Below are 22684 nucleotides of genomic sequence, written 5' to 3'. Positions count from 1 at the left end.
TGAACCATGAAAAAATTATAGACCGGATGAAGAACAGAATGGGCCTAGAAGGTACAGTCCTTAACTGGTTCAGCTCCATTCTTAAGAACAGATCACAAAAATTCATGGTCAACCAAACCGTTTCTGGCCCAACAAATAATACAATAGGAGTTCCACAGGGATCAACGCTTTCACCGGCGCTATTCAACCTTCACGTGGAACCACTAACAGAAATACTACAAAAAGCAAACATAACCTTCCACATGTATGCGGATGACACCCAGTTGTACATCAAGGTGGCATCAACAGAAGAAATTAAGACCATGAACCATGCACTATCAAGAACCCTCCAATGGCTAACCAAGAATCACCTGAAACTAAACCCACAGAAAACCGAATTCCTACTGATTACACCACATAAAAGCAATCTAAACTTAACAGAATGGACCAAACTTATCACTGCTCTAAACTGTACTCCAAAGATTGTAGATTCCACCAAGTCACTGGGAATTACCCTAGATAAAAACCTGAATATGTTAGAACAAATGAATACAATGGCAAAAAACGCCAGGTTCCACTTGAGCTATTTGCGAAAACTTAAACCTTTCCTGAGCAAAACAGATCTTAAAACCGCAGTACAAGCGCTGGTCATATCAAGAATTGAATATGGGTGCACTAACCTGGCTGGTCTCCCTAAGATCTCAACTGCCCCTTTGAAAGCTTGTCTTAATGCAGCCACAAGACGGATAGCGGGATCAAAAAAATTCGACCACATCTCACCTCACATGAAAATGCTAAACTGGCTGCCGTTAGAAGCAAGAATTCAATTCAAATTGGCATGCATCACTCATAATGCAATTCACCACAAAACTCCAGGTTACCTGGCCCAGAAACTTACGCCATCAGGAGGTAACCGACCTTCCAGGAGCAAATCAGACTTCCTTTTGAAACCAGCTCGCTTCTGCAAGAAAAAGACGTATGACTGAGCATTCTCAGGAGCAGCACCGAGAATTTGGAATGCACTCCCACCAAACATCAGAAGAATTACATCCATAGCAAACTTCAAAAAGGAAGCAAAATCGTACTATATGAGCAAATTTCTTCCAAAAGGTCCATAGGGGAGGCCTGCTATCCATAAACTGCCCAAATTTATTACTGAATGTATATATGTCTATATGCTATACCTAAGTGTAAAACATGACGGGTGAAACACTATTTTAAAAAAGCTATGTCACACCACACTGGGTCATGATCATAGACGATCATGGATTTTAACTGCGCCTGACAACTGTATTATTGAATGTATATATGTCTATATGCTAAACTGAAGTATGAAACATTAACGACTGATGAACCGCTACTGTAAAGCGCTCTGATACCCTACACTGGGTCATGTTCACGCTATAGAAAACACTAAATAAAATAAAATAAAATAAATAAAAATAAGACTCTTTGTTTTTATCTTTAGACTGGTCACCATCATTCCCTTGGGGGAGGGCTTTGTAACTCCATTTTGTCACCCCCACCATGAATTGTCTTGATTTCCCTTGCCTTGACCCAGAGGTGCGCCTTCTTCCCCGCCTCTTGAGTAGAAAGTGGACCTAGGTGTACCAGATATTGATGTAATTTTTCAGGAAAACAGTTACTCAGCAGATGCTCTTTCATAATAAGATTATGAAACCCATCATAATCTTGCACCTGATTACCTTTCAACCAACAATCTAGTGTGTTAATTGAGAAATCTACACAATCTACTGAGGTCAAACTCTGTGTTTTTCGAGTCTCCCTGAACCTGATGCTGTATTCCTCAGTGGTGAGTCCAAAGCCCTCAATCAAGGTATCCTTCTTGAGTTCATATGACTCAGCATCTGCCTCATTCAGTGTCAGAAACCTATCCCTCATATTCCTGAGAACAGAGAAGAGAGCATCGATACCTTTGGCTGTGTTGGCTCATTTTACAGGCCTCTCAAAGGCTTTAAACCATTTGGTGATATCATCATCCTCTACATATTTGGGGACAATCCCTTTGGGGATCTTAGGGTCAAAAGCTTATTCTTTCTCCCTATTTATGATTTTGCTGCCACCAGAGGTGGGTCCTAGGCCCATCTCAGATCTTTCTTTGTGCATAGCTAGGATTTTGGCTTCTAGAGCTGCCCTCCCGGCTAGTCTCTCTAGGATGAGTTCCTCCTCTGGGAGGTCCTCTCGCTCAAGGGGAAGCGGATCTAAGCTCTCCTCAGGCAAATGGTTCAAACCTTTACGCACAATGCAATCCTATGGGAGGAAAAGGCATGAATGCAATAAAGGTAGGTACAGTTGACTTTAGGGGTTCACCTTCTGGATTCCGAGTAGTAGGGGGCTAGGGTCCAAAGTACTACCAGCAGTTCTTTGCGACCTGCCCAGAGTCGACCGGGAGCCGGGTGCTTGTGAAGTTGGTAGGTGGGTGCGCTAAAGAGAAGGGGGTAGGGACACCTAAAAACAGACTGCATAGGGGAACTTGGGAACAACCCAGAAGGCTCCCAAATAGGGACTTAGAGAGGTCTTGGAGCAAGGGAGCACAACCGGTTCGTCGGTACCTGTGCTGGGCGGTGCAGGTGCATTGTTGTTAGGTATGTGGGGCTGGATGCGCAAGGGACAGGGACAAACAGCTGGCAGGGGCAAAAATCAAAACAGCTCGACCACTCATGAAGTGGGTCTTAGGGATAGAGACATCCCTCGACAGCTACTTGGTCGCTGCTGCTGTTAGGTGCAGGGCATTTGTGCTGCGCAGCTCCGGTTTATCCTGGTGTCTTCACACTCGGTGGGGAGACGAATCTGACCTTCCAGAGCACAAGTGCATCTCCATTCGCATCTGTGGTGTCGATGGGGGAGCTGCCAGGCAGTGGACCAGACGCTGCTTGTTGGTGCCTGCAGCTGCAGGGAAGTAGCTCCTCTACAGTCAACAGGTTGCAGGCAGGGTTTCTTGCCAAAACTCCACAGCACTTCTGCAGTTCTGACCAGGCAGTGACTCTTATTCAGCCTTCTCTTGATCCGTCGAATCCAGGTTTTTGGGTTCAGGGGTGCCACCTAAATACTCACTTTAGGGGCAATAAGGGGAGTGACTGGTAGTAGCCAATGGGTACCTACCTTTAGGGTGTCTAAACCCTCTATACAACCACTTCCTGTGGGATGTAGGCATAACCCTTACCCTAAAATGCTAATCCCGCCCAAAACAACATGGAGTAATTTGAAAAGTTGGGTCCACATAAGCTAGTCCACCTGAGGGGTGGTGCTGGCTTGAAGTGAGCAAACCTCCTTATCTTACTAATTTTCCCACCTGTCTAGCTGCCGAAAATGGGAGCAGGACAGGGGGGATTGCCATTTCCACTATCTGGATAGGCCTGAGGTTGCATAACAAAGGCGGCAGAGCCTTTGAAGCTTCCCACCCTGGGTGGCACACCCTGTCATGAATCCCCCCCCCCCGCCCCCACGCTCCATCCCGCGCCTCTGTCACGGGCCGGGAGCAGCGAGGAAACCGCAAACGGCGGATGTGCAGAAAACTACGTATACCAGCCTGCTTAGCGCCTGGAAGATACGCCCATAAAACAGGTAGCCGGCCGAGGGAAGGCTTTGAATATTCTGATCCACGCCGGCCGTCTTGTTTCCTGTTCCTGTGACCCTCGTTTGAAGTCGGCGTTTAGAGAAGCGGAGGCTCGCTTTTTCTACAGACCCCCGAGGACACGATATCGCGTTGGCGATTGTAATTCAGGCAGAGACGCTCACCACGGAGGTGTTTGCCGCGTCTCCGCCTGATCACACAAGTGTCTGGGCTTCCTACACTACGCCTGGGGGCGCTAGTACTTGGCTTGGTAACTGTGTTTCAGGCAGCAAAGGTAGAGCGGCTGCTCCCTTGTTTACCTGCCCTGACGCAAAGCAGAGTGCCCGGCAGGGCATTCCTGAGCTCGCTCCATCAACAAGGCGGATCCCAAATACTCAGAACTTGGAGATCCTTGCCCAGAAAACATTAGCAGCAGCGCCCGAACGGTATTGTCGGCCGTTACTAAGCACAGTGCCCTCCGTTGGCGAATACCGGGACCGGTATTCATGCAGAGGACGGTTGGACCGCACCAGACTTGCGGAGCTGGCTGCTAATGGGTATCGTTATATCTATCTTTTCATTTACGCACTATTGTACATAATATATTGGAACTACCGCGAAGTAACGGATTCATACTGTATTCTTTTCCTATTCCTTTCTCTTCAACAAGCTAATGAACCTGCCTTGACAGTGTTCACAGGTATAACTCTCATTTCGTGTTCTGGTTTGTCTTTCGCCGACCCCGAGACTTTAGGTAGATTACACATCCTGCTTGTCCTGGAGGGTCCTAGGTGCCACAGGCTCCAATACCCATACCTTTTGCTCTGGTTGGAACTACACCATACCAGAGTTTGTAGTACGCTCAGGGTGTGAAATATGCAGTCATCAGTCTCAGTGTTCATGAAAATGCTTATATATTGGTTTCATGTTTTTGCGTGTCGAGAGAAAAACAAGCACAAAACTAGCCTCCAGCTTGTGGGTTGAATGTGTGTTAGGTTTCAACATGTGGTTTTAATTACATCTTGCTAGTAGGGTGGAAAGTGAAATACAGTGTTGCATTTTTGGTTACAGAGAGATATCAGAACATGTATGATTTAGCAGTTGTGGATATTTTGAAAAAATAAGCTATTGCCATACCAGCTGTGGATGGGAGTACTTACCTAAGGTGGAGGAGTACCAACGGCGCCCTCAGGATACTGAGAGTGGACGAAGACCTGCAAAGGAAGAAGAGAGGAAAATGTAGAAATAGATGAAAGACTGGCAAACTGGGAAAGAAGGAAAAATCAAAAGCCAGGAAGAGCAATATAGAGGGAAGACTTGGAGAGGGAAAACCAACAAATGACTATAAAAGATTTTTTAATGCTGACAATCTTTTACTCCAAGACGTGGGAAGCAGGAGACCACCAATGAGGAGTTGAATCATGGAGGAGGATACCCTGCAGCATAGGGAACATGATGAGCAGCTGCAGCACGGATGACAGCCAGGAGGAATCAAGACCAAGGAGCTGATGTTGTAGGAAGGACGGACACATAGCCAGGAAGCAGAACTCAAAATACAGACAAATGACAGAGATGGGAACCTGCACTCCACCTGGTAACGCGGTGGACCCGCAATGGTTCATTGGAGGACCGGGGCTAACCAGGTGCGTGGCAGGGGTAGTTTGCGAAGGAACAGGTCTGAAGAAGTACAGACATTGAGGCTGGCATGGAGCCCTTGAAGGACAACCGGGACGAAAAGATGGCAATCATGCATATAATCCTGAAATCACCTGGGGTTCTTTTCTTTGACAAGAAAGTCTTGATGGCCAAACTAAGGGCCTTGCCCTTGTGATGGAGGGGCGAGGAAAAGAAAGTGGGAAGGAATAAGAAACAAAACACAGGAAATAATAAAACAGACATGAGAAAGAAAGAGAAAGAAATAGAAGTGTGCTATAGAAAGCAGAACAAAGCTGGAAAATATATAGTTGGGAAGAACAGCAAAAGATGAAAAGTTGAGAGGAATCGGCTATCCAATAATTTGAGATTTGTTTATTTTACCTGTGTTAAAATGCCACTTAGCATTTCCATTTTTTGTGGAGTTTTATATAGCGCCAACTAGACCCGAAGTTATCATACCGCTTTACATGAGCACCAGTTATATTACAGGGGGACAAGTAATTTTTCTTAGGCAGGAAGATTAATTGATTTGCCCAGAATTACAGAATGTTGAGTATCCCTGCAGAGACTCGAACCCGGTTCCCCAGCTCCGAGGTCGACCGCCCTAGCCGTTAGGCCACATTCTCTCCCTTTAATCTGAGGACACTGGATGTGGAGCCTCAGTCAGTCTCCTGCGCTAAGAAGGAGTCTGCAGGGTTTAAGCCAAATGAAATAATTAGAAACAATCCTTTGAGATCTTTACAGACCTACTAAAGAATTTGAGCCTATACGATAAATGGAAAACATAAAAAATATTTAATTACTCAGAGAGCCTTGTAGTTGGCCTTGTAGTTGGCCTGTGCTACTAAACAACAACAAGCATAACATAGACTGAGAAATTAATATGCAGAGTCCCACAGGGATCAACCCTCAGCTCCACCCTTTTCAACATACACACTACACCACTCTCCAACATCATCAACATCCTCCTCTATTCCGATCACTACCCGCTCATCCACTCGAAGAATGACAAAACAACCACCGGCAGGACCAACTTCCCCAAGTGCATGACCATATTAGCAGACTGGATGCAAACCAACAGCATGCAGCTCAACTCTGACAAGACGGAAGCACTGGTCTTTGGCAACAAGACCTCCCCAATGGACTCCACCAGGTGACTTAGGGATCACCTTAGATGGCAAGTTCAACACAACGGCTCAAGTCAATGCAGTGTGCACCTCCTGCTTCCACATCCTATGCTTGCTGCGAAAAAAATCTTCAAGTGGTTGCCTCTAAACACCAGACAGACCATCACACAAGCATTCATCAACACAACCTATGCCAGAATCTCCAAACAACTCCTACAAAGACTCCAGGCCATCCAACACACTGCTGCAAGACTCAAATTTGACCTCCCTCGCCGCACCCACATCACACTACACAAAACTTCACTGGCTCCCCATTCACAACCGTAGCCAATTCAAACTTCTCACGCACACAAAGCCCTACACAACACAGGACCAGAATACCTCAACAGCTGCATACAGTTTCAGCAACCACCTAGACACCTATGCTCTCCCTCGCGCCACTTGCACATGTTTGCCGATCCTGCAAAAGCAAAACTGTAGGTCGCTCATTCTCCTACATCACATGCAAAACTTGGTACGACCTGTCTCGACACATCAGAGCCTCCTCTTCACTTCTTGAGTTCTGCAAAAAGCAGAAAACCTGTCTCTTTATTGAAGTACCTTGGAGATCACAAACATGCACACCTCCCCAATCGCCTGCATACCATCTCAGGTGATTAGTGTGCTATACAAATCATTATAACATAACATAACCCAGATTCCACACCCTCTTTTGTCCAAATATCCTCTGTTCTGTGAACAGTCAGTGTGTAATGTGTTTAGGGGTGCCTTTGTTTCTCTGTGTCTGTGCGTCTGGCTTTTTCTGTCTCTGTACCTATCTCAGACCCCTGGGGCTGTTATGAAAAGAGCACTCTAGGCTTTGACTTGAGGCAAGTATTAGTGTGTGACCTTTTTGTTGAAGGGGTGTTTGCTGCCTACATCTATCAGTGTGCATCTGCATCACATCCCAAGCTGCTACCTTATGTCATTTTTAGGTTTCACCCAAGATTTCCTTGAGAGGTCTTTGTTTTTTTTTTGTAAAGTAATTTTTATTGCAGTCATGCCAAGATCAGGCCAATGCACAGATATGTATTACAATAATCATTGAGCCGTTGCGTATCATTTCCTGTTACATCGTACACAGCCTTTGAGACCACAACCCGGGGGTTGGGCGGCAAGAAGTTCGTGACCCTCCCATGCCTGATGCTAAAGTTGCAGGAGTATCAAGTTACAGGAGTGTGTGCATGACTACTTTTATACCTCATCTAACCAATGCGATGAGCCCCGTCCCCCTCCCCCTTGAACTAAAACCGGTAACCTCCCCCCGATCCTCCCTCCCCCCCCCCACCACCTATCTAAGGGCCACTAACATTGATCGTTCCTGCTTATCTAGGCCGCATTCCTTGTCTTCTGATTTCCCATGCTTGCACGTCGGCTCATCAGCTTATCCCTCCCTCCCTGTCCGTGTCGGGGGTCTCATCCACCTCATCCTCCTTGCTATCTCTAAGGGCGTGTACCATCACCTCCCAAGATGTCGCTGTTTCTGCTGCCTCCTGGTTAGGGGTCCTACGCGCTAGCTGGAACCTGTGTGTGCTGTCGGCGGTCGCCCATTTCAAAAATTCGTTGAGCCACCGTCTGGGAGTCGGGCCCACCCTCGCCTTCCAGTGCCTGGTGACCTCTCGCTTAGCTACCATCAACCCCAGATCTATGAACTTGCTCGTGAGTTTGTTTTTAGGGGTATGAGGGAACCAATGCAGGATACACTCCGCCGGGCCAAAATCTATGGTCCTGTCAGTCACCTCATTCAAAATGTCACCTATGGCCTGCCAATATTCCCGAAGGGCCGGGCACGCCCACAGCATGTGCACCAATTCAGCCCCCTCTTCCGGGCATCAGGGGCATGTCGCCTCCATCATTCCAAAGTACCTCTTAATCCTCCCCGGGGTCATATATGCCCTATGTAGTATGTAGTAGTGGATAAGCTGAAACCTAGCGTTTCTCGTGCTATTGCGGGCCCTACGCACTAGCTGCGCCCACGTCGTGTCAGGAATGTCTTTACCTAGGTCAGCCTCCCACTTGGCTTTCAACGACGTGAGAGGAGGAAGGTTCTCTCGTATCATTCTATTATAGAGGCACGTCACTGCTTTGATTGTACCCGCCGACATCATGGTATACTGGCATGCCGCCGCCGTCTCAGGTTCCGCCAGTCCCGTGCCCCAATGGGTCCGGATTGCTCTACTCACCGCCGCGTGAAGCAGGTATCCCCCCCTCGGGAGGTCGAAGCGTTCTAGCAGTTCTTGGAACGGGAGTAACGTTCCATTTTCGTAAAGGTCCCCGACCACCTGCACACCCGCCTCCTCCCACTGCTGTAGACGTGACCAGTCCCCTCCATGCGGCAACGCCGTTAACATACCCAGAGGGATCTCTGGGGCGTACGGGTGTCGAATTCTCGCCCTCTTCTGCGCTCGATTCCAACATTGGCGGTACGTGCGTTGTTCTAGTGACAAGTCTCGACCGTCAATCCGCTGTTGAAGGGTGATGTAGGCCAGAATATGACGGGGCGTGCCTTTCAGCCTTCCGTCTTCCGGGCCCCGAAATACTCGCGCCACCTCCTGCGTGAAGACCTGCAGTTGGGCCGCCAAATAGTAAAACTCGTAGTCCGGCACCGCCAGTCCCCCTTCATCTTTCGGGCGGGCAAGCGTTGTCAGCGCCACCCTGCACCGTCCGGCTCCCCAGATAAACGCTGTTATCTGGGACTGGAGCTGCTGGAAAAAGGAGTTAGGTATCCAGATCGGGAGCGTGCGGAAAAAGTACAACAGCCGCGGTAGGGCAACCATCTTCAATAAGGAGATCCTGCCGGCCACAGAGAGCGGCAGCGTGGCCCAGAAGGACATGCAGCATTTTAGTCCTCGCACGCCCCAGATTACCCTCAAACAGGTCCGCAGCCTTGTGGTAAATGTGGACCCCCAAATATTTAATGCAGGATGGTTCCCAAGCCAGCGCTGGCCGGTGGCTCGGCCGAGCAGTTCCCTCTCGTAGTGGGAACAAGCTCGTCTTGGGCCAATTAACCCTTAAACCCGATAGTGCTCCGAACCGCTCCAGCAGTGCCTCCGCGCCCTCCAAGTCCTCGGCCCCGTTGTTCAGGAAGAGCAGCAAATCATCGGCGTATAGTGAGATGAACTGCTGCCCATCTCTAGCACATACCCCGGCGAAGTGTCGTCCCGTTCGGGCCTCAGCCGCTAGGGGTTCGATAGCTAGCGCGAACAGAAGAGGGGATAAGGAGCAACCCTGTCGGGTGCCCCTTTCTACCGGATAGCGGTGGGATACCGTCGCCCCAACTCTTACCCTTGCCACTGCCTCCGCGTAGAGAACCCGCGTCCACTGGATGTAGCCGGCGCCTAATCCAAAGCGTTCCATAACCGCATACAGATAGTCCCACTCCAGACTGTCGAAAGCTTTTTCGATGTCAACAGAGAGGACCAACGCAGAACCGACCTCCCCTTCCAGACCGTCCATGAGGCGGACAAGTCGCCTAATGTTAATCGTGGTATTGGGGGCCGGTATGAACCCGTTCTGGTCTTCATGTATCAGTCCCGGCATGTATGGTAAGAGCCTCGCCACCAGGATAGAGCTCAAGATCTTATAGTCGGTGATGAGCATGGAGAGCGGCCGGTAAGACGCGGGGCTACTGCCATCCCTGCCGGGTTTCAGTAGCGGCACCACAATTGCTTCGCGCATGGACTGCGGTAGGCGGCCCGCTGCCTTGGCCTCTTTGTAAACTAAGTGGAGCCGCGGCGCTAAGATATCCAAATATTTACTGTAGAATTCTATGGGTAGCCCGTCTATCCCCGGCGATTTGTTGCGAGCCATTTTCTTCACAGCCCTCCTAATCTCCTCTAGTCCAATGTCCGACCCCAGCTCCTTCGCCTGCTCCTCCTCTAGCCGCTGCAGGGGCAAGCCGTCCAGAAAGGTCTCGGCCGCTCCCCCCCCGGTCACCTGGGGCACTCAATAGAGGTCCACATAATATTTTTGGAATCCATCAACTATTTCCAACTGAGTGTATCGCACTAGGCCAGCCTCATCCTGCAGGTGTAGTATGGGAGAGCAGCGTCTAGTGGGATTCGAGAGCCAGGCTAGAAGGGTGCCCGATTTATCACCTTCGACATGGGATCGTAGTACATAGCGTCTATGGTCAAAGGCGCGGAGCCGCTCCACCTCGATCGCCACTGCCTCCTTAGCCGAGCAGAGCGTCTCCTGGAGATCCGGACGACCGGGCCGCCTCTGTTCTGCCTCCCTCAGTGTGGCATCCGCCTTATCTAGATCGCCCAACAACACCTTCCTCGTGCCTACGTACTTCGTGATGCAGAGGCCCCTCATCACTACTTTAAAGGCATCCCATTCTGTTGCTCTAGTGGCCGCCGTCCCCTCATTCTCCGCGAAGTACAAGGTCATCCCCTCTTCCAGGGCCGCCCCAAGTAGGGGGTCCTCCAGAGTCTCAGGTCTCAGCTTCCAGGTTGGTACCCTGGGCGCCTCAGCTACCCATGTCAGCCGAACCAAGAGTGGATTGTGGTCCGATATCGTCCTCGATAGATACTCCGATCCAGTAATAGACGGCAGCACACTCCGGGAACACAGTACTGCATCCAGCCGGACATGCAGGTCGTGGAGCCCAGAGAAGAAGGAGTAATCCCGGTCAGTCGGGTGCTGCGCTCTCCACACATCCGTTAATTCCCAACTCTCCTGCCACTCCCGTCTACCCCTAGACAGTCTGTGTACCGGGGAATCCTGCAGCGGGGGTGGGACCTATCCAAAGAAACGTCCTCTATGGAGTTAAAATCACCTCCCAGCAGGACCGGGCCCGCTAGGGAGTGAGCCAGCGTCCCTGATAGTTTCGCAAAGAAAGCTAGTTGGTCGATGTTCGGGGCATATACACTAGCCAGCACAATGTCTCTACCTCTAAGCTTTCCTTCCACAACTACATAACTCCCCTCCTGATCTACCAACTGACGTGTGAGTTGGAATGGTGTGCCCGCCCTGATCCAAATCAGTACCCCCCTAGCATAGGCTGAATAACAAGTGTGAAAGAGCTGGCCCCTCCACCTCCTCTGCAGCGCTGCCCCCTCCTGCTTTGTGAGATGCGTTTCCTGCAACAGTGCAATGTGCACCCCCCTGCGCACTAAAAAGGCATGCACTTTGTGTCTACGCTGCATAGTGTGTAGCCCCCTCACGTTCCAAGTTATGCAATTCAAACGGTTCACATTAGCCATTGTCCCATTGATCCTGTCGGAATTCACTCTTTGGTGCTAGCCCCTCGATGGTGGTGGTTCCCCCCCGAACAAAACAAAACCTCCCAACTGCCCATCCCTTGGCGTGTCCAGGGTCAATGGCGTGAAAGAGAGCAAACAAACCCCAACTGTGGAACCCCCTCCCCCAGAACAGGCCCCAATACTGAGATATCAGTTCCCATCCAACCGTGGGTGCCTTAAGGGCCTACGGAGCGTGGCCCTGTCCAGAGAGGAGCCGCAACGCCCGCCCCCCCACCCCTTCCCCAATCCCCCATGAAATTGGCTGGCTCCGAGCCCAGCGACTCGCCCCAGCCCTCGTGTTTGCCGAGGCAAGGGCCCCCACCCAGTGCCCCAAACATTACCCCTTGCCCACCGTGTGTAGTTCAAACATTCAGGATCTCCTCCGCCGTCTGTGGCGTCACCAGTGGGCCCTTAGCATGATGGATGCCAGAGAGATCCGATTCCGTCCCTGAGGCCGACACATGCGTGTCCGAGTCTGTAAAAACGCTTAGAGCCGGGGCTCCCAGTCCGCGCCAGCTTCCCCACCTCCAGCAATGCAGCCTTCCGCTAAGCTTCAGTCTGGGAAGCCGTTGGTTTGCGCGTCCCCTGCTTCCGTTTCCTCAACCTTTTCGATTTCCGTGGGCCTGCAGACGAGCGCTCCTGTTCCTTTTCCCTGTCCTCCTGTGCCTTGGCGCCATCTGTTCCTGCCTTGTACGTTTCCCACCAGTCCCAAGCGTCTGCTGCCGCATTGAAAAAGAGCGTCTTTTCGTCCACCACTATCCGGAGCCTGGCCGGGAAAAGCAAGGAATAGGAAATCCCCTCAGTTCTCATTTCCCTTTTAATCGTCAGGAAGGAGGCTCGCTGCTTTTGCGTTTCAAAGGTGAAATCAGGAAAGAGCGTGACCTTGCTGTTCGCAATCTGGAATGGGCCATCGTCCCGAGCTTTTTGCAAGAGCAGGTCTCTGTCCTTGTAATGTAGCAACTTGGCTATGATCGGTCTGGGTGGTAGCCCCGGCTTAGGAGGTCCAGACGGGACCCTGTGGGCTCGCTCCAGTGTGAAGAATGGCGACAGCCCCTCCGGTGCCACAACCGTTCTCAACCACTCGTCAAGATAGGTCACCATGTCCTTCGCCCCCTCCGTCTCCGGCACGCCTACGATCCGAACATTACTGCGCCGGCTCCTATTTTCCGCGTCTTCTGCTCGCTTCTCCAGGGCTTGAATGCGGTCTAGGGCCTCCGTTAGTTTACTCTCCAGCACTTTCTGAGCGGGCGCCAGGTCTTTTAACGTGGTCTCAGTGTCCTTGACCCTGTCCTTCAGCTTATCGTGGTCCGCCCGGAGCAGGCCTAGCCCCGAAGCCACTTGCGCAATGTCGTTTTGGAGCGTTTCGCGCGTGGTCGTTATGGCTTCCAAGATGCGATCTTGTAATCGCTGCAGGTCCGTTGGCTCTGCAGGGTCACCCTCCGCTGCATCCGACGTCGCTGACCCCTCCGCCTTGGCTCTCGGCTTCCCCATTATGGCAGGGCCTTGTCTCAGGCGACTGTACGATGCCCAGTGCTCCCCCCGGGCCTCCGCTGTGTCTTTAGCTCCAATCGGCTATGAAGCCCTTTTGCGCGGTCACTGCTCCCCTCCTGCGTTTGTCGCTGTGGCCCCGGGGGGGGAACCAGGGCTCTCGACTGGCCCTCTCTCCGTCACGCGCTCACCGGGATCCTTTGCTGCAAGCCCCCTCTCCGTCACGTCCACAATGCGTGCGCCGTTGTACCTCAGGGAGCCTGGCGCTGTTGGGGCTCTTCCGCCGCTCTTTGGGCCATGCCGCCCGGCCCCCTCAGTAATGTCAGTCCTCCATGAAGGGTCACCGCCTATGCTGGGGGGTTGGGGACTTCCAAATCAGCGTCCTCCCCCCTCGGTCTGCAGCACAGTCTCACCCCTCTCACCTCTGTACTCGGCTGGGGCACGGGATAGACTCCTGCGCCGCCGGCTCTCCTGGCACAGGTCGTGGTCTCCTACATCCGCCAGCAGAGGCACGTCTATGCTGCCGCCTCCTCCAGCGCCTCCGTTCGCGTCACCATAGCGGCCGGCCCTTCCTGCTGTGCCAGCCGCTACTCACAGGATCGGGGATTCTCCGGTGCCAGGGGGGGGTCCGCCGCAGAATGTCTCGAGGCCAGCGGCCGCGCCCGATCACAGGGCTACAGCGCCGTGGGCGGCCGGCCAAACTCTGCGCCTGCAGGTCTCTGTCATGGTCGCCATTTAGAGCGCCGTCCCCCCTTCGCTCCGGCCGCTCCGGTGTTCGGCGGCCGCGCTCACTCAGAGGAGCCTCCGCAGCCGCTCACACCCCGCCTCTCCGGTCACCAAGGGATGCTCGGTCAGCGCCGGGGCTCACGCGGGCTCTCCGCCGATGTTTTCAGGATCCACGAGGGGAAGAGGCACGGAGCTCAGGGCTCACGCCGCCATCACCCTCGGCGCTCAAGCCACGCCTCCCTTGAGAGGTCTTTGGTTTGTTTCTTTTCTTGCATCTCATGGGTCAGTGCATGTCAGTTTCACTTTCTTCCTCATGTGTTTCTCCCTTCGATGGACCATGGACAACCAACGGAATAATTGCTTTATTAGTGTTCTTCCATTGCTCACGCTCAGATTCAGGTAATTTTCTTAAAATCCTTGCTCACAACCGTCGTTGCTTCTTTGTCGTTGTTGGTGGCCTGTTGTTGCTTACACCAGCAGCCTCCTGCTGTTTTTATTTGCCCCCCTGCGATCTCCAATCGTCATTGCTTGTTACATTTTGGTTGCAGCTATCATTTTATTTAATCTCAGAATTGTGAACAAACTAGGCAAACCTTGAATCGTGGTTGGAGTGAAAAGCAAATGGTCAGCTATAAGGGTCTTGCGTATTATTTTCTTTCTCTCTGCAGGCAGAAAAGCATGTGACTTCCTGTAGGAGAGTGGGGTCTGCAATCCTATGGTCACCCCCGATTTTTGATTTTTGCTTCACTGGTTTACGACTTTCCCTGGCTGTGGGCCTGCTACTCAGACCCACAGCCTAGCTGTCTCTCTCTAAATTGACATCCATGTACCTTAGGTGCATATCTAATTGGATACTGGGTCACCTTATCAGTCCCTGTACAGTGTACCTTAGGTACCCAGGGCATAGGTGCACCCAGGGCCTACCAGGGGCTGCAGCATGTATTATGCCACCCCTGGCTGGCCATCTAAATCTGACACAACTGGCTGATCAATCAGCTGGGGCAAGGTGGTGTAATCACCCTTTGCTTTAGATATAGTATACCTATATCTAACTCTAAAATGGACACATATCCTCCTATCAGTCACTCCCATGGCAGGCCTCATAAATCCTGAAGGCAGAGTGCTTGGAATTATGTGAGATGGTGCTCTAGCATGAGCTGAGCCTGTCTGCAGCTTTCGGAACCAAGTCCTTTAGCTGTTTCCATGATAACGCATTACCATATACTCTTAAGTGCATTATAATCCTCAAGGTTATTGCTAACTTTGGTATAGCATTATCAAAACATGTCGAGTAAGGTGTCATACAAATTGGAATACTACCCCCTCGCCAATTCTGGCGACTGGGGTAACATTCCACCCTTCTAGAGGGACACAACATGTATGTAACTGTGAACCCCGTTTAAAGTTAACCCGAGCCTCAGCATCACAAAATGGATGCTGCCACCACAGACACAAGTCTGACCTCCTGCTGCCGGGAGTCCTTCCAGCGAAGGAGGCTTGGACAAAGGATTTCCTGCCTTGGGAGGTGCTAGCACCACCCCAGACAGGATTTTATGTATTGGGTAGGACAGGGCTGAAAGGAATGAGACATGCCTGGGGCACACAAGGTGTCCCTGTGCATACACCGGTCTAAACCAGTTCCTGGGGCTCTCCATCCCCAGCTCTGGCGCAAGACCGGACAAAGGATAGGGGGTGTAACCACCCCCCTTCCTAGTCCCACCCATAGGAGGGACCTAGTCGTAGTACAGCCCCCTTTAGCAGGATAAAGGTAGGAGCTGGTCCCATTCCAAATTAGATCAATCCTGAACTGAAACTCTACAAGAAACTCTGGACTTCGACTTTCTACAACAGAAGACTGAAGAAATCTCCCTTGTGGGCAAGGAGTGTCCACCCTGCACAAGCAGGCACCATCAAGCGTCCAGCGGCTTCCTTTTGTCGTCTTCCCTCGAGGATCCAGACTTCAGAGCCCGACGAGACCCGGATTCCCAGACCTCTCCGACCTCTCCCTACATCTGCAGCACAGCTGAGATCCGTGGGTGCGACGAGACACGTGGGACCGGCCATCTTGGAAGAAACTGCACTTCGCTTCCAGCACGACTTCTGAGGTAACCTCGACGAAGTGCTTTGGGGACTGAGAAGCCCCTGGTTCCTTCCTGGTCCCACTCCAGTCACTGGCTAGTGACTTTGAACATTGTCCCCTCTGCTTTCAGGTCTTCAGCATCTCCGATCCACCCTTGGATCACACCGGACATCTTCCTCCTAGTCGCCTGCAGTATCTTTCTTCAAGGCTCCATAGACTTCGACGCTGAAACCTGACACACTTATGCACCCGCAGCCCGTGGGTGAGGTAACACGAGCATTTCGGTGCTCAAGGGTAGATTGACTCTCCTAGTGTCCAGTTCCACTGTCGTTTTAGTCCCAACTAGTCAGGATTGTAAGTACTCACCTTTTTCTTGAACTGTACTGTCAATAGACGTTGTTACGCATCTCGCGTGTGAGTTCACACTCTGCACACGCGTTCCGTGGGCCTCCTATTACTTACCTAAAGTTAGGGTAGCGTGGTCCCAGCGATCCTACAGCCTCTGGACAGCTCCATTCCTTCTTTCGATTTCCTTATACCATTTACTTAGTATATTGTTTGTCGTGCCCCTAGGGCACCATTGTAATTTGTGCAACTTAAACTTATTTTTCCTAAGAGATTGTCATGTGCTTAGCCCTCTGACATCATAAAGAGTTCAGAGGTGTATGTTGGTTAATAAATATATTGTTTATTTTCATAACAACCTGTGTGGTGCCCTTTCACTTGGTATTCAAGGGGTTATATGTGGTAAAACAGCTGGCTTCACATGCCAAAAGAGTTTAGCCTAAGACTGCTTTGTCCATGCTACCATTAGGATAGCTGGTCTATAAGGTTGACTTTACAACCAATCACCATAAGGGTTGTTTGGACTGATACAAGGTGATCACTAGAACTAGTGAGCATCATATATCAGGCCAACTTCTCACATTGGTGTGCAGCGGTTGGGATTTGAGCTTGCTGTTGTTTTTACCAAATATAATCTTGAGATATCATTTGAAAGATCACATAAGGTACCATAGGTACATATAACAAGCTTAGAAATACTCTGAGTTCTACTGAACCAGCTGTTGTAGTAGAAAGGGAGTAGCACACCCTGACTACAACTCTTAGCAAGGGATCAGTAGGAAAACCCATAGTGTAGGTAAGTGCACCACTTACACCTCACTAGAAAGCATGTCTACCCATGGAGAGGCTTCAGTGACTCCCCTAGAGGTTAGTGACCCTCCACAGGTCCTTTCCAGATATGCAGCCCTCAGTTTCCAGGAGATGAGACAATTGTGTACTAGTGAGCATCATATATCAGGCCAACTTCTCACACCTCCTATACATACAGGAGACAGACACGAGCAAAGGCAGAACAGAACAAGCATTTGCAATGCAATCGGTCTCGCTATTAGGGCGTTATATGTATTTAACTATACAGAACATTAGCCTGGGTGCTGAAAGATCTACTGTTCTTTAATATGGAGGGAAAGTAACACCAAACTGCGTGACACGACAGGTATGGGAACACATGGAGAGAAATATTGCCTTTCAGTGGGAAATGGTATAGTCCAAAGCTCTGTTTTTAATATAAAATCAGGGCCTTCGGTGGTCATATCACTGAGAATACAAGATTTGAAAAAAAATATTATTGTCTACGGGCGCTCGTGGAAGACCATTTCTATGGATTTGAATCTAGAAAATGCTAAAGTGATTCTGGTATGTTACTGACCTCTGCTGGTCGTTTTCTATCAAGAACGTTAAATAGAAAGAGTTGCCAGAAAAAGAAGAATAAAAAGGTCGCTCAGCAGAAAGCAATTCTGGTATTTTACTGACCTCTGCTGGTCGTTCTCTATCAAGACACTTAAATAGAGGCAGTTAAAAAGAAAAAAAGCCCCTAAGCGGAAGCAGAGAAGTTCTAGGGCTAATCTCCAGAGCCCACGAAGTACATACATATATATGTATATAATAAGTATATACTAAAGTATGTACAAGAGGTCTCGAATGCTCAACTTAAAAAGCAACTTTACACCCAAATGTCACTGTAGCCCTCAATCACACTGCAGACCACTGGTAGCGGGAGAAATCTGAAAATGGCGGGGGCAGAAAACACCAAGGTGAAAAGCAGTAAGTAAGCAAACAAAACATGCAACCCCCAACTCCTAAAAGAAGGGGTGAGACCATGTATCCAAAAAGGAGTCTATATCCATCCAGGATAAGAATTAAGCAAGCACCTCTCTCTTGACAATCAGGAAAGCAAAAAGATAAGAACTATCATAAAGAATCCCATACAAGCACAATGGTCGTCCCATAATTACCTGGCTGCCCGAAGATGCTCTGATGGATGGGTATATAACCTGTAAGAACAAATGGGAAAAAATTCAGACCTCAAACTCAGAAGGGCGGAGTCCCAGCACCCAAATGCAGAAGCTGCCACTCATGTAAAACTTTCGCACACCCATGCTGTAGATAACGGAAGCTTGTACCCACCCCAAGAGTGGTATCATCTCATGTCTGGACCCTTCCTGTGCTCACATCCAACAGAGACCAAGCCAAAGCTAGTAGGTATCCACCTGCAGGCATGAGCGCATCTCCTCTCTTGAATTCAGCAGTGCGGATGGCCTTACCTGTGCTGCGCATGTGTAATGCACCCCCTTGATCCAGGTTCAAGGGACACAGGAGTGGGTGGGGTCTAATGGCAGCTCGTTGTTTAGGAGCCTACATCACTAGTTTCAGGGAGCCAAAAAACAACTTAAGGTGCCAGGATCCATGAGAGGTTGGATCCAGCACTTGCTGTTTGTGTATTTAAGTCTCCTGCACGCAGGGTGCATCCGAATTGCTCCAGTGCCACACGTCACAGTGTGTCTCCCATTGAGGTCATGCCCGTGTCCAACATGTGTTTGCTGTGCGGCATGGCAGCATAAACAATGTACCACAGAAGTGAGACTCAATGTGCCCTTTCACAGAACACCGTAGCATAGCTGCCAAGTTTTCAGATTGCTGATGTGTGACATTTCCATGGTTTCGGGGCACTTCTGAGTGACACTCAACTGCCAATGTGTGACTCTTAGAGTGACACCGTCTCGTGAGTTAAACCAAGTAATGAAGTTCATGGAAACAGATACATAACAGAAATGACACCCTTTGGAAGAATGAAAAAGCTCTAAAACTATATTGAAACTGCTGCAAAACCCTGGCAATAGAAGCTTAAGGCTCGCTTTGTAATTCTAATTTTATGGACGCATTGTGGTAGCTAACATTTGAATACAATTTTAAAACAATGAACATACTTATCGTGCTTTCAGTCACAGGCTGCAACCATGCAGCACTATAATACAGAAGTCACTGTACCCACTGCACCAACCAGGACTCAATTCTGGTTACACACAACATCTCTGCAGTGATTGCATTAGCGAATTGATGTTTCATACACGGTAACTTTAAAGAATGAATTTTCCATTAATTTCTTTAACGGATGATTTATCATCTTTCATTTAGTTGTGCGGTATTTTCCATTAGACCAACAAAATAATTCTACAATATTTTGTTCTTGTTTCTGTGTGGTTGTAACACCTAGACTGCATTGGCTGCTCAAGCAGTCAGCTCTAAAGCCCATTTATGCCTAATGACTGCTGCAGTTTCAAATTTCACTAGACAGTCAAGGCTAGGGTTAGAGCAGTATATTGCATGGGGAACTGCAGTTTGGCTTTCACCTACATGGAGCTGGAAATTGCCAAACATCAATCAAGGCAAATAAGACATAAATATCATTCATTCTCTGTGTGAAATAAGTTAAATCCCGGAAATTTTTTGCGTCTCATTCTAGAATATAAATTAAGGAAAACTTGTCTGTCAGACTCTCTGTGTGCTCTAAAGCAGGGGTCTCCAACCTTTTCTGGAGTGAGAGCTACTTCTGCTCAAGGAAAGTGCTCCTAAGCTACTATCACATTTTGGCACTATAAAATATTGACAACATGAGTAAACATCATCAGGCGGTGAGAGCCAAAGCTTGAAGAGGGGAAGGGGAGAGGCTGCACAGGAGAGGAGGGAGGGGAGAGGCTGCACATGAGGGGAGAGGCTGCACAGGAGAGGTGGGAGGGGAGAGGCTGCACAGGAGAGGTGGGGGAGGGGAGAGGCTGCCCAGGAGAGGAGTGAAGAGGAGAGGCTGCACAGGAGAGGAGTGCAGGGGAGAGGCTGCACAGGAGAGAAGGGAGGGGAGAGGCTGCACATGAGAGGTGGGAGGGGGAGAGGCTGCACAGGAGAGGAGGGAAGGGAGAGGCTGCACATGAGAGGTGGGAGGGGGAGAGGCTGCACAGGAGAGGAGGGAAGGGGAGAGGCTACACAGGAGAGGTGGGACGGGAGAGGCTGCACAGGAGAGGTGGGGAGGAAAGGCTGCACAGGAGAGGTGGGAGGGGAGAGGTGGGAGGGGAGAGGGTGCACAGGAGAGGTGGGGAGAGGCTGCACAGGAGAGGTGGGAGGGGAGAGGCTGCACAGGAGAGGTGGGAGGGGGAGAGGCTGCACAGGAGAGGTGGGAGGGGAGAGGCTGCACAGGAGAGGTGGGAGGAGCTTCACAGGAGAGGTGGGAGGGGGAGAGGCTGCACAGTAGAGGTGGGAGGGGAGAGGCAGGAGAGGTGGGAGGGGAGAGGCTGCACAGGAGAGGTGGGAGGAGCTTCACAGGAGAGGTGGGAGGGGGAGAGGCTGCACAGTAGAGGTGGGAGGGGAGAGGCTGCACAGGAGAGGTGGGAAGGGGAGAGGCTGCACAGGAGAGGTGGGAGGGGAGAGGGGGAGAGGCTGCACAGGGGAGGTGGGGAGGGGAGAGGCTGCACAGGAGAGGAGGGAGGGGAGAGGCTGCACATGAGGGGAGAGGCTGCACAGGAGAGGTGGGAGGGGAGATGCTGCACAGGAGAGGTGGGAGGGGAGAGGCTGCATAGGAGAGGTGGGAGGGGAGAGGCTGCACAGGAGAGGTGGGAGAGGAGAGGCTGCACATGAGGAGGGTCGAGGCTGCACAGGAGAGGAGGGAGGGTCGAGGTGGGTGGGGGGGCTGGGGTGAAGGGCTTGAAGGGGGGGGTGAAGGGTCCTCAGCCCGGGGGCGGGGGGCCATTGGCTTGAAGCGGGGGTCGTCAGCCCAGGGGGGGGTGCCTTGAAAGGGGGTGGGGGTGAAAGGTCCTCAAGCCAGGGGGATGCCTTGAAGGGGGGGTGGAGGGTTCTCAGCCCGGGGGGGGGGGGGGGGAAGGGGGCACTGGCTTGAAGGGGGTGCAGAGTTCAGGTTGTCTGAAGGGGGGGGGGGGTCTGTAGACTCTACCTGCGCAGACACCTGCTCAGAGGCCTCTCCCCCTCGGCCTGGGACGGTGAAGATGACAATCCGAGGCCGGGGTGACGTCTGGGGTCAGAGGGCGAAGGTCACCGCACAGACCGAGGGTCCTTCCGCCCCTACAGCAGCTGGAGCCAAGGAAGGGGCCGTTGTCCTATCGATAGCCTCCCCCCATCTGTCTGTACACCCCCCGCGTTTCTATGCATGCGCATAATTCTGCGCAGCCGCACTATGGTACATGTCTGGGATGCTTGTGTTTTTAGGCTCCCCGCTCTGCTGCCTGTTGAGTGCGCATGCGTCATGGAGCGGTGTCTGCATCCGCCGCTGTTCATGGTGCTGGAGCCCCTCTCCCTGCAGCGCATTGAGGCGGGCGGCACCTTGAGCCTTTCCTAACGGCCAGGGTGCTATTACACGCCCTCTGCACCTTCCCCGGCATTAATGCCCGCCAAGGTCCCATTCTGGTTATCGCTGGTTCCGTGCTCGCCCCCCCCCCCCCCCCGCAGAGTCGATGACCCCCCCCCCACTCGACAGACCTGCTCCTCTATGGCTGTGTGTGTATACCGCTCTCACCTTTCCACTATTCCCAGTACCTACCCATCCGGTTGATTCCATTCTGTCCTACAATAATGCCCGGTCGTTAATGCCCCCGCCTGCCATCCATGGCCCCCGCCTGCCCTCCATGGCCCCCGCCGGTGTCTGCAGCTTCCCGCCGTTGAGCGTCTGGATCAGCCCCCAGGCTCTTCTGGTCGCCGTTCATCTAATAAAGACCCTGCCGCCTGCTCTTCCTTACTCTGTTTGCTTCATGTTGCCAAATTCCACGTGTGCCGCATTTCGTCCTCGGAGTATCTGTTTAAAAGTTCTCCTTTTCATATCTTTTCTTTCTGCTTGTGTCACCTCCCCATCATACACTATTGCCTGCATTGTTTATAGTACAGTCCTATGGCCTGCTTCACTGTATGCCTGTCTTGAATACATCGACCCATGCTAGTTCCTATCCTCCACTTTGTTCTCCTTCACCCTTTGACTTCAATCTTCTTTAATGTTATGCCATTCTCGTCGTGTCCCTTTCGAACATTTCTGTTCCACACTGGTAACTTTCTGTCTCTTTCCCCCCTCACTATTTGCCAAGCCATTTGTTGCTGCTTTTTACTGTCACCATTATTTAGCGCTTTGATACATAAAGCATACAGCATGCCATTTTTTCTAACTGCTAAATTGAGGATACTATGGCCCTCATCTCCAAGCATCTAAATAGACTGTGTCCCCAAACCTGAAAGAAATTGTTTAGTCCTAGGGGCATTGTCGCTGCATTGTCCCTCCTATACATTTCATCATGCCTTAGCCATTCTCCTCTTGCCCCTTCATCCTATGCCTATTCTCCCGCCTTAGCCATTCTCCTCTTGCCCCTTCATCCTATGCCTATTCTCCCGCCTTACCACTTCTCCTCTCGCTACATCTGCTATTTGGTATCTTGTC

At 51.0% G+C, this 22684-nt stretch overlaps 1 protein-coding gene across 2 annotated transcripts in view; it reads right to left on the bottom strand.

Annotated features, from left to right (window-relative positions):
- Positions 1-21428, bottom strand: part of LOC147700349 (uncharacterized) — a 63798-nt gene extending 42370 nt beyond the window's left edge. The window contains exons 1-3 of one of the 2 annotated variants that reach the window (XM_086935715.1): positions 21200-21428; positions 18216-18254; positions 4714-4767 (exon numbers count right to left, since the gene is read on the bottom strand). The gene's annotated coding sequence lies outside the window, so the exon portion shown is untranslated. Of the gene's footprint in view, positions 1-4709; positions 4768-18215; positions 18255-21199 lie in introns of both variants that reach the window. The other variant, XM_086935716.1, reaches the window with a different exon arrangement.
- Positions 21429-22684: the final 1256 nt, after the last annotated feature.

Source organism: Lissotriton vulgaris, chromosome 8 (genome assembly GCF_964263255.1).
Source record: "Lissotriton vulgaris chromosome 8, aLisVul1.2, whole genome shotgun sequence".
Lineage (NCBI taxonomy): Eukaryota > Metazoa > Chordata > Amphibia > Caudata > Salamandridae > Lissotriton > Lissotriton vulgaris.
This window is presented reverse-complemented; position numbering and strand designations above follow the sequence as displayed.